Genomic DNA, 12,783 nt, shown 5'->3' on the forward strand with positions numbered 1-12,783 from the left:
TAAAAACAAGAAAATGAAAAATATTCAAAATCCCCAAAGACTGAAAAGTATTGACTAAAGAGGAAGTGTAGCCTCACATGAAAACTCTTTTACTAGTGCTGTTCATTTTCTATATCTATAGCTCTATTTGAAAATGTGCTACTTTTTAAATTATCAAAATTGGAAATGCAGTGCTAATATAAAACCTTTTAGAAACATGATACTAAAATAAAGTTGTTTAATTACAATTGGGGGTGATAACAACACATGAATATTTATAGGCAATGGTGTATGTAGCATTGTTGTTTGTTGCTTAAACATAGTTAAAAGGTGCTAAGATATTTAATTAGACACTTTTAGTTGAATGTCAAAATGTCTGCCAGGGGCAGGATAATAATCTACACCTTTTAATGAGACTTCACAAAATTAACATTCTTTATATAAGAACTGTGTCAACTTATAAGTAAAAAAAATCACTCTCAATATTGCAGTAAGATAAACTGGTGTCGAAAGAAAATGTTACCTCTCCATATGATCTAGCAAAATGCAAACAATAAAAAACTGTAGAGTTGTCATCTATGTACTTTTCAGAATGTTAATATAGATAATTCTTTAAAAAGGTGATTCTAGTAAAATGAATTCTGTCATTGGAAATATGAATAGTGCCTATGTCATCAAACACAATTGCTGGTTCAGATCCTCACTTTGCTCAACTCATTAAGTTTATCATTTCAATTTTCATTTTTCATTGGTAAGAAGAAGTTACATTTTTCTTACTTGAGCTGCTCAAAAATTTTGCAAGAAATTGCTCAAAATTTCTTTTCATTAAAAAAAGCCTATTGCATCACACAGGTAAGTTTTTCTACCATGATAGCATGTTATGTTAAGATTTCTAGAGACAATGCAAATATTTTTTTATCTGGAGTTTGACAGAGCAAGAATTGTGTTCAGTAGACTTCTTTAGATATCTTCTTTGTAAATCGCAACAAACTTCTATAGGATTATTACTAATACTAACTTTGGATTCTGATATATACATTCTAAGAATCTTTTTTCTAGAAATGATCAGCCTTATCCTTTAATCAGGCATTTTGGGTATTTTCTCCTGAATATATCCTATATCCACTCCCTCTTACTTTCCTAATTATTCTTCCTCAGTCTTTCAAAATTTACCACCAGAGGGTTGTAGCCTAGAATCAGCAGGGCTCTAGTAAATGTTAAAAAACAGCTCCTCCAGCTGGAACGAGATAGACTGGGGGTAGGGCTGTGACTCGTAAATGCACTTTTCAGTAACTATGTTACAGCAAAAGTTCCCATTTTGGGACAATTTTCAGCTTCCAATGTAACATCAAGTTGATAACAAAATTCCTGAAAATTTAATCATCAGCTGCAACGCTCCGCTGATTGCAATGATCTGCTGTTGCCCCTGCTTCTGATCTTGCTTCATAGCTTCATCTTGTACTCAGCTCCATAAATAATTTCCCAAATTTAGATCCGACAGTTCCAAATCTTTCCTATTACTACATAGACTATCTCAGTTTCTCCATATTTTTTATGCATTTCAAGATCTACCTGCCTCCTAAGCTTCCTTTTTTCACCCCCACTAATTTCTACCTTGCACTTCCACATTTCTTCACTACCTAACTGCTCACAAATTTCCACACCTCTGCATTTCTAGTATGTTCTCCTTAGCAGAGAAGGCTTGGTCTCTTTGACTATCTTCTTAAGAACTCCTGTGCTTTGGGATATACTTATTCAGAAGTTATTTCTGCCTAGGATTCAACTCTGACAATGATCCCTTTTTTGTTGCCCTGTTGGTATTGTGTATGACCTTTTATTACACACAATATTATTTAGTAATTGTTTTTTGTTTAATTTCCTAGAGCTGAGAAGAGAAACTGTTTTTATCTATCTTTAATTTTGTAGTAACTAGTCCTGATAATGTAACATAAGAACATAACAAATGTTGGGCGTTTTATACAGGTTTGTCATTGTGACTTGAAATATTGATTTTGGGTACAAGTGTATAATTAGATCACTGCACCACTGATAAATTTTAAACTGCAAAATACTTACATAGAATATGCCACACTCTTATTTGCCCTGCTTTCTACTCTCTCTCCTCTCTGTCTGTCTCCACTTCTTTCACCATACCTGTCTTCCTAGGCTTTGTTTTTAGCTGAAAAAGTTTATCTTTTGGAATAGACAAGTACTATACACCATATGCGAGGATGTCTACTTTAGTTATTAATTTAGTTCAGTATTATTGTCAGTAGTGACTAGTTACAGCAACAATAGAAGAAAGAAGTGATCACTTGATGTCCTCCAGGCAGTCAGTAAAAATATGCCTTTACCCCGAACGATGATGTGTAATCTGTACCACCTGTGATGCTTCCAATACCATAAATGCTTTGTAGTCCTATTTGGTCACCACCACCAAGGGTCTATTTACATTACTTGAATGATCAGTAACCAGTGTACCACAATTTTCTTCCTTTTTATAGGAGCAAGTCCCATTAGGATAAACACATTTCACAGTGAGTAGATTGCCTATGACGAACACTGTGCTGTGCCTCACGAATCCTCAGTCAGGCAGCTACACAATCCTGGTTGGTGTAGATGCCTCATTCCCATTTTTGTTAGAAAATTTATTCAGTGTCAATCCACTTTTAAATGGGCACCTAAGGACACACATTCATTAGAAATTTAAGGTACATATAGTGTTTATATTATAGAAAATGCTTACTCTAAAATTTCCTAAGTAGGATAGCAGTGGTAGAGTATGCTAAAGATTCACTCTCCAAATAACACTGCAGAAATGGAGGTCCCTCATGAATCAAAGGAGAAAGCAGTGAAAGAACTTCTTTAAGAAATTAAATTTTGCTTTTGTATTAAAAGGAGTACAACAATCAAAAGGTAGAATATGACAACGGTGATTCATACATCATTTAAGTGGTTAATCATCACCAAACTACATGTATAAAAGTGTGAAGATGGGTATGTATTGACAAGTTATTCTGCTAATTCTTAAAATGCTTTTTAAAAACTGATTCACTAATTTGTTACTTGTTTTAGAATATGTGTAAAAAATCACCATAAAATGCAATATCATTCACTGAATAAGGCATATTAATAAGGTATTTTGCATATACTTATTTATATACACATGTATTTATTTTAATTGGGATGACCTTGAAACATGAGAGAATATATCAGTCATTTTTAACAATTAATGAATTATTAGGTTACATTCAGTGTAGTACTTAAGGTTCCCTTAAGGTTCTTAGAGGTTACAGTAGTTTAGAACTACTTTTAATATGCCAAAAATGAATATAAAACATTAGTCCTACCAGTATGTAATGTTTTACAAGCTCCCTGAAAGTGTTTTACTGCTAATTATTGGACTGAAATCATTCAAACTAGTAACATTTTAATTGTCATACTGAACAGGTTCTCACTGGAAGACTTAAAATGATTGGGATATTTATTTTAAATTAGAGGGGGGAAATAAATAGTCATTAATTTAAGACTAAGAATATTAAAAGTCAGAAAATATAATTTTAAGGATGTTAATAGGCAGAGAATATATGATTTTAATAGTTCATGGATTTAGGTGACACTGGAATAAGGTTCAGTAAATACATTTTATTAAACTCTGCTTTTAAAATAAATGTTGATGTTGAGAGCATATTAGAGGATTACATTTACCCTATATGCATGTATTTTTCTGGTTTTCTGAAAAACAGATATGGACATAAAGAAGTTCACATTGTATTTATTTATAACATGAATATATCATTAGCTTCATATGTAAAATAACTAAAATAAAATTATAGGTAATTTTTCCACTCTAATATTACACTGTCCAAGATGGTAGCAAGTAACTATATGTGACTACGAAACATTTGAAATGTGGCTAGTCCAAACTGAAATATGCTGTGAATGTAAAATATATATTCTAGATTCCAAAATTTGATAGAAAAACTGTAAGCTATTTTCTTAACTTTATATTGATCAAATGTTGTAATAATATTTTTGGATATGTTGGGATAAATAAAATATATTACAATAAATTTCACTTGCTTATTTTAACTGCTGCTAGAAAATTAAAAATCGTTAGAATGACTAACTTGTTTGCTTGCATTATATTTTAAATGGGCAAGGTAAATACTTAAGAAGAGAAAATGATAACTTTAGAATAGTAATAAACACAGGGTTATCATCATAAAATTATAATTTTATAATTATGGTACCATCATACTATGTGGCTCTCTAATATATAATGTTAAACTATATTTATTGATGCTTAAATATGTTCACAATATTTATTTAAAAGAAGATAGATAAAAAATCTCAGATATAAAAACAATATAGTCACATTTTCATAAAATATGTATATTTATCAATATATCAAAATATCTATAATTGAATAATAGAAAAAATTTGATTCATATTTTTTCCTTTATGTTTTCTTTTTTAAAACTTCTACAACAAGAAAAACAAATAAATATCATTTAAGAGCACTTGAAGTTATGGTAGTTTATAAAAGCAAACGTTTTTGGCTGAACTTTTATTAATATATGATTTGGCTTAAAACACAATATTTCAAAAAACATTCATCTTACTCAATTCATTTCTTTTTTTCTTTTAACAAGACATAACAGACTCAAACTAATATTAGATACTCAAATCTTAAGATTTTTATATGCTGTTGGTAAGGCCTATGTAAAGCTTTCTGTTTTATCTGCTTATACCTAAGTGACTACTCTGTGAAAATGGGAGATCTCCCTTAAATGAGAAAGTAGACCTTTCTATGGGTAAAAAAATATGAAGAGAATAATAACTGTAGCAAAGCAAATTTAGCAAAAGTATAGTTTCTCAGTACTAGCTTCCAAATTCTAGAATTTAAAAAATATTTTTAAAAGTTTCATAGCTTAAATGGGTATCATTATTTTATCATGCATGTTTAAAAGCACTTAATTTTATATTTAATAACAATCACTTGGTAGATACTTGCCTCCCTGAAAAATCACTCGACAGAGCGGACTCTGAATATTCAACTAGAAAATGTAAACAAAATCATTTCCTCAGACGAACCCAGAGAAGCTAGTAATTAAAACATGGTATGTTGCATTCACGGTGTCTTGAACTGTTGAACGATATTGGGCTAGTTAAAAATTACAATGCATTAGTAGGAGCTCAGTTTGGGAATTTAAGATGATTTAAAATGAAGCTAAGGCTTTTTGAGCTGCAGCAACTCGCATGCCCAAATGGCTTGGATCTGGCACAGGGAACTGGCTGGGGGTCTCCACAGCAAAGCCGTTATATAAATAGAGGTATTTTAGACAGGGTTTCAGAACCACACAAGGACAATGCAAGGCTCAATTCAAATTGTTTCTGGGAAACTGGTATAAAGAACCAGGGGCTTACAAAGCCGAAGTACACATGAATTACAAAAAATGATTTTCAGAGTCTAAAAACAGTCTCAGGCAAACTTTACCCCACAAAAGTATTTTTAAATCAGGAGAGTAATTTTTGACAAGATATGGTCCAGTGTGGAAAATAAAAGTGATCGATCAATTCCCATTTTACTGCTTTTTAAAAAAAATCTCAATTTCATTTTGTGTCACAAAAGTTCTTACTCTCTATATCTATGTGACAAAAAGAGGCAGCACCTTAAGAAATACATAAAGTGTTTCACCTGAAATACAAGATAATTGAAATATCTAATTGTGTCTACTGTTAGGGTTTACAATAGGCCAGCCAACAAAATTTCCCACGGACAGATCACAGTGTGAATGGCAGAGCTTCAGGGAAAAAGAGAAACATGAAGGTGCACCAGCTACCACAGCCTATGGTGATCCTAACAACAGAAAGGACAACATCATCTTAAAATGTGAAGAATTTAAGACTTTTCTCTTTTTTAAGTTATAGTTCAAATTGGTACTGTTTTCTGTATAGTAACAGTCTATAAAAATAATTAATCTTTTTAGGACCAAAAACCTGTCCTTTTGGATCACACATATCTACAGGTCAAACAGCCGCTTCCCAATGTGATATAAACCATCTTCTGAACATCCCCTTCCCAATTCGGTGTAAAGAACCCAGATGCTGTAACAGTAAGATGACGTGGCATTTATGTGTAAGCAAATGGCACTCAGCTGTTATTTACCAAACTGTGTGGGGTGTTTAATGGAGCTAAGTCGTAGAACATTACCAGCACCACAGAAGTCCTCCCCTTACCTGTGTGCCCACCCATTTTCCTTCAACTCTCAAAGGCAACCACCATCCTAACTACTAAAACCACAGAAATTTACTTATTTGGGATTTTATCTAAACACACATGTGTGGTATACTTATGTGCTCTGCTTCTCTGCTCAGCATTACTTATTGTCAATTTTTTACATCTAACCTCTCAACCACCAGTTCCTTTTGCTTCTAGCCTTACATCTCTGCTGAAAATGTTGTGAGCAGAGTCACCAATGACTTCCTTCTTGCCACATCCAGTTGTCATTCATGTGTCATAAACTTTCTTCGTTTGAACTCAGCCTCAGAAATTATTGGTCAAGAATTCCTTATTAAAATGTTCGTGATGCACTCCTTTGGCTTTCCTCTCTTCTCCCTAAAGGTTTTATTGTTCAGTGTCAGCTTCTTACTGCTCTTTGCCCATCACTTTTCTCTCTACACACTAACCTTGGCTAAGGCTGTTCTCGTCAGAGAATCAGATTTTACCTGTGTGCTTCATATTTCTATTTGTGACCTGGAGCTCCCCCTTGGGCTCTAGGCCACAGGGTTTTCCAGCCAAATGTTTCTAATGGCTGGATCAGTCTGTCAGTCAGGTCAGGTCTGTATAAAATTTAACTTAATATGGCTCCAAACTTGCTGCTGTTCCTGTGTTCCCCACTTCAATCAATAGCTTCGTGGTTCACCATAATATGCAGGCTAGATAATTGGACATGATCCTTGACCTCTCCCTCCTATGTATATATAATCACTTATTAAGTCAAGATGATTCTGGCTATAAATTATTTTCCAAGAATGGAAAATACTTGAATTATTTGCAAGTATATTACGACTGCTCCTCCATTTGTGGCCCTATAACCTTTAACCTCTATTACTGCAACAATCCTAATTCTCATCACTAAACTCAGATATTTTTCTCAAAATAAAGATCTTTCATATACTAATGATCTAAGGTCTGTGACTATTGATATTGCCATCTTTATTAGATGGTTCCAATAAGTAATGCTTTACTATAGAAATTGTGATTTCCTAGAAAAATGAATTTTCTTTTTCTGATAATGTCATTCATCAACTCTATATTTCATTAAGATGTATTTTATATAATGAAAGATGGCATTTTAAATATAATCATGAATAGTTAGGTGATTTAAAATAACTGTTCCAGGTTACTTTAATATTTCTGAACTTTAGAGTCTTAATTACCTGTTCTTTCTAACAAAGAAATTAGTTTCAATATAAATGTTCACAGTTCATACATTATGTTTGCAAAAATTTAATTATTTTATGCCTAGCAGAAATACATCTTCTTTTGGATCTTTCCATACACAAAGATTATTTTAAATGGAGATAAATTTATTGAAGTTTGACATTAGAATTTGAAACACTAGAATGCATATGTATGTGGTTTTAAAAACTGCAATTCAAATCAGTTTAATAGGATTTCAAGAATCTATCAGAATTATACAAACTCTTCCTTTTACATAATTTTAAAGCTTAGTACCACAGTCAAAGCAAGTTATGATTTAATTCAGGAAGTAAGATACATGGAAAGCATTTTCAAAACTGAGGCACCGATTCAAAGGAACCTATGCACCCGATTGTTTATATCAGCATTATTTACAACAGCCAAGTGCTGGAAACAGCCTAAGTGCCCATCAGTAAATGTGTGGATAAAAAAACTGTGGTACATTTACACAATGGAATACTACACAATAGAAAGCAAGAAGGAGCTCCTTACTCTTCTCAACAGCATGAATGGAACCAGAGAGCATTATGCTAAATGAAAAAAGCCAGGCAGTAAAAAACAAATACTATATGATCTCACCTATAAATGGAACCTAATCAATAAAACAAACAAGTAAGCAAAACAGCACTGAAGACATGGAAAAAAGGAACAAACTGACAGTAACCAGAAGGGACGGGGGACAATGGGGTAAAGAAGGGGAAGGGTCAAGTTAAATAACATGTATAAAGGACCCATGGACAAAGACATTGGGCGGGAGGGGGGATTTAGTAATTGAAAGTTGAAGGTCAGGGGGTAGGTAAGGCAGAGGAGAGTAATGAGGGGAAAATGGAGACAACTGTAATTGAACAACAATAAAAAAGAGGAAAAAAAACAAATAGCATGTCTCTGGTAGTCAGTTTGGTTATCTAGAGATTGCAAATGAAAACAAAAAAATGTCCAAAATCACTAATTATAGAATAGCACTTTATCATATTAACTTGACTGCAAACATAAGTAAGCATAAACATTAGAACATCACTTTTGAAATTAAATGCTTCAGTTCATACACGGTCATCTTGTCTGATGGCAAGTCACTTGCATTCGCCTACAGATTTAAAGCCAAAACACAGTATGCTATGCAAATCAATCTGAATCAAAAATTTAACTTAATTTTGACTCCAGAGAAAATAAAACATGGAGGCTTTGTATGCTCATTCAAGTCCTGTAGTTAATGATGGCTTTATTAACTCATTTTTAATTCTATAAAAAAAAAACTTTGAACTTGAACATCTATACATTTTATTAAAATATTTAAGATAACAAAATGCCAAGGAGAGGAGTGTCCATGATCCTACCAGAAGACAGAGTGTTTCTTCTAAGTATTCCCAACGATGTGACTGACATCACTTAAAATTCATTTGGCCCCATTAAATAGATTTCTAAGTTTGGTAATCAAACAATGCATGATAGGGAGTATTGGACAAGCAGACTGAGAGTTTATTTGAAATACCTTAGTAAAAATCAAAGAATTTTTAAAATAATGCCAATAATTCCAGAGAAAAATGACTACTACCATCTAATGCCTATTGGAAATATTAAAATAATTCATCTTATTCAGAAAGATGATAAATTTATTTTATAGAAAACCTTACACCTACTGTAATAACACTGTAGCAGTATAAATAACAGCAATGTGTTGGCTTGTTTTTTTTACCATTGATTTTTTACTGTTTGCAATTAACTATTATTTTACTTCCATTTCATACCATGGCAGAAAGAAGAAAAACTGGTACCCAAGAATCTGTCTACCATTGTATCTACCAGCAAATCAAGGTATTTTTTAACTTCTCTGGCCTTAGTCTATTCTTATAGACATTCATTTAGGGGCTATTTTTTGGGAATTATCAGGGGAAATACATTCTGGATATAAAAAATGATTACTGTTTACTCTTACTGTATCTGTCATTTTTATCTCTGTCTGCCTGAGATTATATATGCCTGAGGGAAAAAATTCTATCTCTGCAAGTTGCTTTGACTATCACAATACTCTACACACATAGGTACTTAATATATAATTTTTGAATAAATCACCTTATAACTATTGTTATACATTTCATTCTACCTAGTATTTTATAATAGAATAACTTTTTAAAATCATATCTTTACAGAAAGTTGTTACCAAACTTCACAAAGTGGGTTTAGTTGTAAAGTACTAGAACAAACGGAGAGAAAGAACTAGGTATGTATTTTCTATTCACATATAAGTAAAAATACCTTTCTGCTAATGCAGATAAATCTGTACACATTCATTCCGCTACCTCTAAGAGGTCATTATACAGTTTGATGAACTGTTTAAATAAGAATGTAACAATGAACATGTAACAACCTTCCAGAAAAGTTTGGTGAGATCACAGGAATATTAAAATATCCCATATAATTCCAGCATTACTTTAAAAATGTCTTCTATAAATAATTATGTGAACATCATTTTATTATTAAGAGAGAGCTTTGTGATTATCCAAAGAAAAAGCTTAAAATATGATTGCTTATTACAATAGCTTTCATTACCTAATATCTCTGTAACTCAGAATATTAAAAATGTAGACCTTTTGTGTTATGTAGAATTTTGACCTAATGGCAGAATAATTACAATATTCACTAAATTCAGTGTATTTACTATAAATAATTTTCATAAAATTATAACCATATTAGCTTCTAGTAGTTAACAAAATCCTACAGATTTTCTAGCCAAGTCAATAGTTCCTAGTACAACCTGGCTCCTTTATAAACAATGTTTTATTCTTTCTTTATTGAACAGTTTTATCAATGACTCAGAATTCTTAATTGCAGAATATTATTTATCAGAACAACATACTGACTACTCTGCCTTCCTTAGCAACTTCAAACCATACCCCCTAAACAGTATTATTCTTTCTCGTGATATGTGCAATCAGCAATATTACAGGCAAAAGTCTTTTGCTGATATTGCAAGGGATCATTATTCAGTCATGGCTGTGCTGTCATGAAAATAACATATTATTCACATTTATCTTAATTTTTTTAGTTTACAGATCTACCATTCCACCATCAGCAGAAGTGCCTTTTTGAATAAAACCCCACACAAATACATCCATTTAATTACATTTTAGAGACTTGATAAATTATTGATATATCCATTAAGTTATTTTCTGCTTGCTACATATTTCAACTACTGTTATTTATATCCCCGTATTCTCATAGTATGGGGTTAGGAGATAGGAGTTGATAGGTTAGACTGATTATTAATAAGTTGATAAAATAGTAATAATTGATATATTTTTATAGATTTTAGATAGGAAACAAATCTTGCAGTTGCACTAGTTTCTGTAAATACACTGAAGTTTCACACACTTCAGTTCTTATTTATACTATTCTTTTTGTCCGTCTCCCGCATCTCATCTCCCGAAGTCCAAATCTACTCATCCTGCAGACTAATTCAACTGCTTTCATCTTCATCAAGTGTCTTCAATTCCCAAAGCTGGAGACAACAGTCGCTGGAGGCCTTTCTAAGGCATTATTCTCTTCTATCTTACATGACAGTGTTAAATATGGTATAATTAATGTAATATATATATATAATTTATTCCTTGATGAACTATATCTCCTCCCTGACATCCTGAGCACACAAAACAATGTTTACTGCAGAGAGATTAGTGGAAATTACATAGACTTCATAATTAGTTCTATGTGGGCTTGATTATAAACTCAGCCACTTAGTTCTTAATTTCTTTGTGTTTCAGTTTCTTCATATGAACATAGAATAGATATGCTCCTTTCTTGTTATCTTTGAAAAATATTCTAGCCTTGAGAATAATTTTTAAGGATAACTGTTTACTGAGTCATCTCATCTGGTACTCTGCATTGTCATTTAAAGTGGAAATGTAATTTAATTAAATCTTAAGAGCAAAGTGATCTCTTGCCTTAAAGCTTGTAACGTGCGACTGTTTCACATACATTAAGTTGCTTGTATCAAGAACGACATGAAATATAATCCAATGTTTTAATACAGAATTTTCATGTGATAAGTAAATTAGTATCCTCATTTATATGGATTTTCAGAGATTTAAGCACTCTCCCTAGTATGAGGTTGCTGATAGATGGCAGAGACACAATCCAAAAAAATCTTTTTATAACAAGTACAAATCCTATTTCTTGGAAAGTGACATGTGCATGTGTGTGTGTGCAATATTACATATATAATATTGTATATATATATATCATATTGGATATATGTGCATATATATTTAATATGTAATTTATATGTTTATGTATGACATTGGTTTCAGATGCTGAAATAAATTTTATTTAACTGATTCTTTGGTGATTTTTAAATATCAACCAGTTAATTTATTTTTTCTATTTTTCTTGCACACAGCTTCTAAACCTTTCTTTTCTGTTTTTTTTTCTTTCATCCTTTAGTTCTTTCTCTTGGACTTATTTTTAAAGAAGAACTTGGTAGAATTTTCTTTACCAAATCATCTCCGTAACTCTGCTTTATAAAGCACAAAGAATCAATTTAAGCAATTTAAACAATATATATTATTCCAAAGGAATTTAAATTTAACTTTTCATTCTTATGCTATTTATTATTAAAATACATGATAAAGAAGATGTGATTCATAAATGCAATAGAATGCTACCCAGCCATAATAAAAGATGAAATACTGCCATTTGCAACAACATGGGTGGCCCTTGAAAATATCATGCTAAGCAATATAACCTGTCAGAGAGAAATGAAGAACCATGAGTTCACTTATATGTGGGCTATGAAACCACAGGCAACAAGTGAATGAACAAGTAAAACAAAAACTCACAGACACAGACAACAGTACGGTGGTTAAAAAAAGGGCAGTCAAGGATAAAAGGGGAAAAATACATAGTGACAAAGATGATTTTGACTTTGGGTGGTGGGACACAATGCAATATTCAGATTATGTATCACAAAAATGTACAGTTTAAAATCATATAATCTTATCAGCCAATGTCACCCCAATGAATTTAATTAAAATACATATAGAAAGTTGCATTAATCTAATTTAGTTTCCCAGTAAAAATAATGTCAGTATGTAAATAATAAAATTGTTTTCATTACATTAAGGAAGCCAGTCAAGTGCTGTTCCTGCTTGAAAATAACCTTGGAAGCTGCACTAAGGATTTAATGTCTTAAACTAGAATCGGGGTTATCAAATGTTTCCGTATCTTCATTTTAGAACTACTAAACCCCTTAGCTTTTTCATAGATAGCGACACAGCCAAATGCCTACGCTGTCTCACTTTATATGACTTCTCTTAAGAAAC

The 12,783-nt window shown here is 31.9% G+C and overlaps 1 protein-coding gene across 4 annotated transcripts in view; it reads right to left on the reverse strand.

Moving 5' to 3' along the window:
* The window catches only part of FSTL5 (follistatin like 5), a 558,399-nt gene that overhangs the window by 231,752 nt on the left and 313,864 nt on the right, over positions 1–12,783 (reverse strand). The window lies entirely within an intron of this gene.

This window comes from Sturnira hondurensis, unplaced genomic scaffold, assembly GCF_014824575.4.
Source record: "Sturnira hondurensis isolate 20B ecotype Veracruz unplaced genomic scaffold, ASM1482457v3 Scaffold0010128, whole genome shotgun sequence".
NCBI lineage: Eukaryota > Metazoa > Chordata > Mammalia > Chiroptera > Phyllostomidae > Sturnira > Sturnira hondurensis.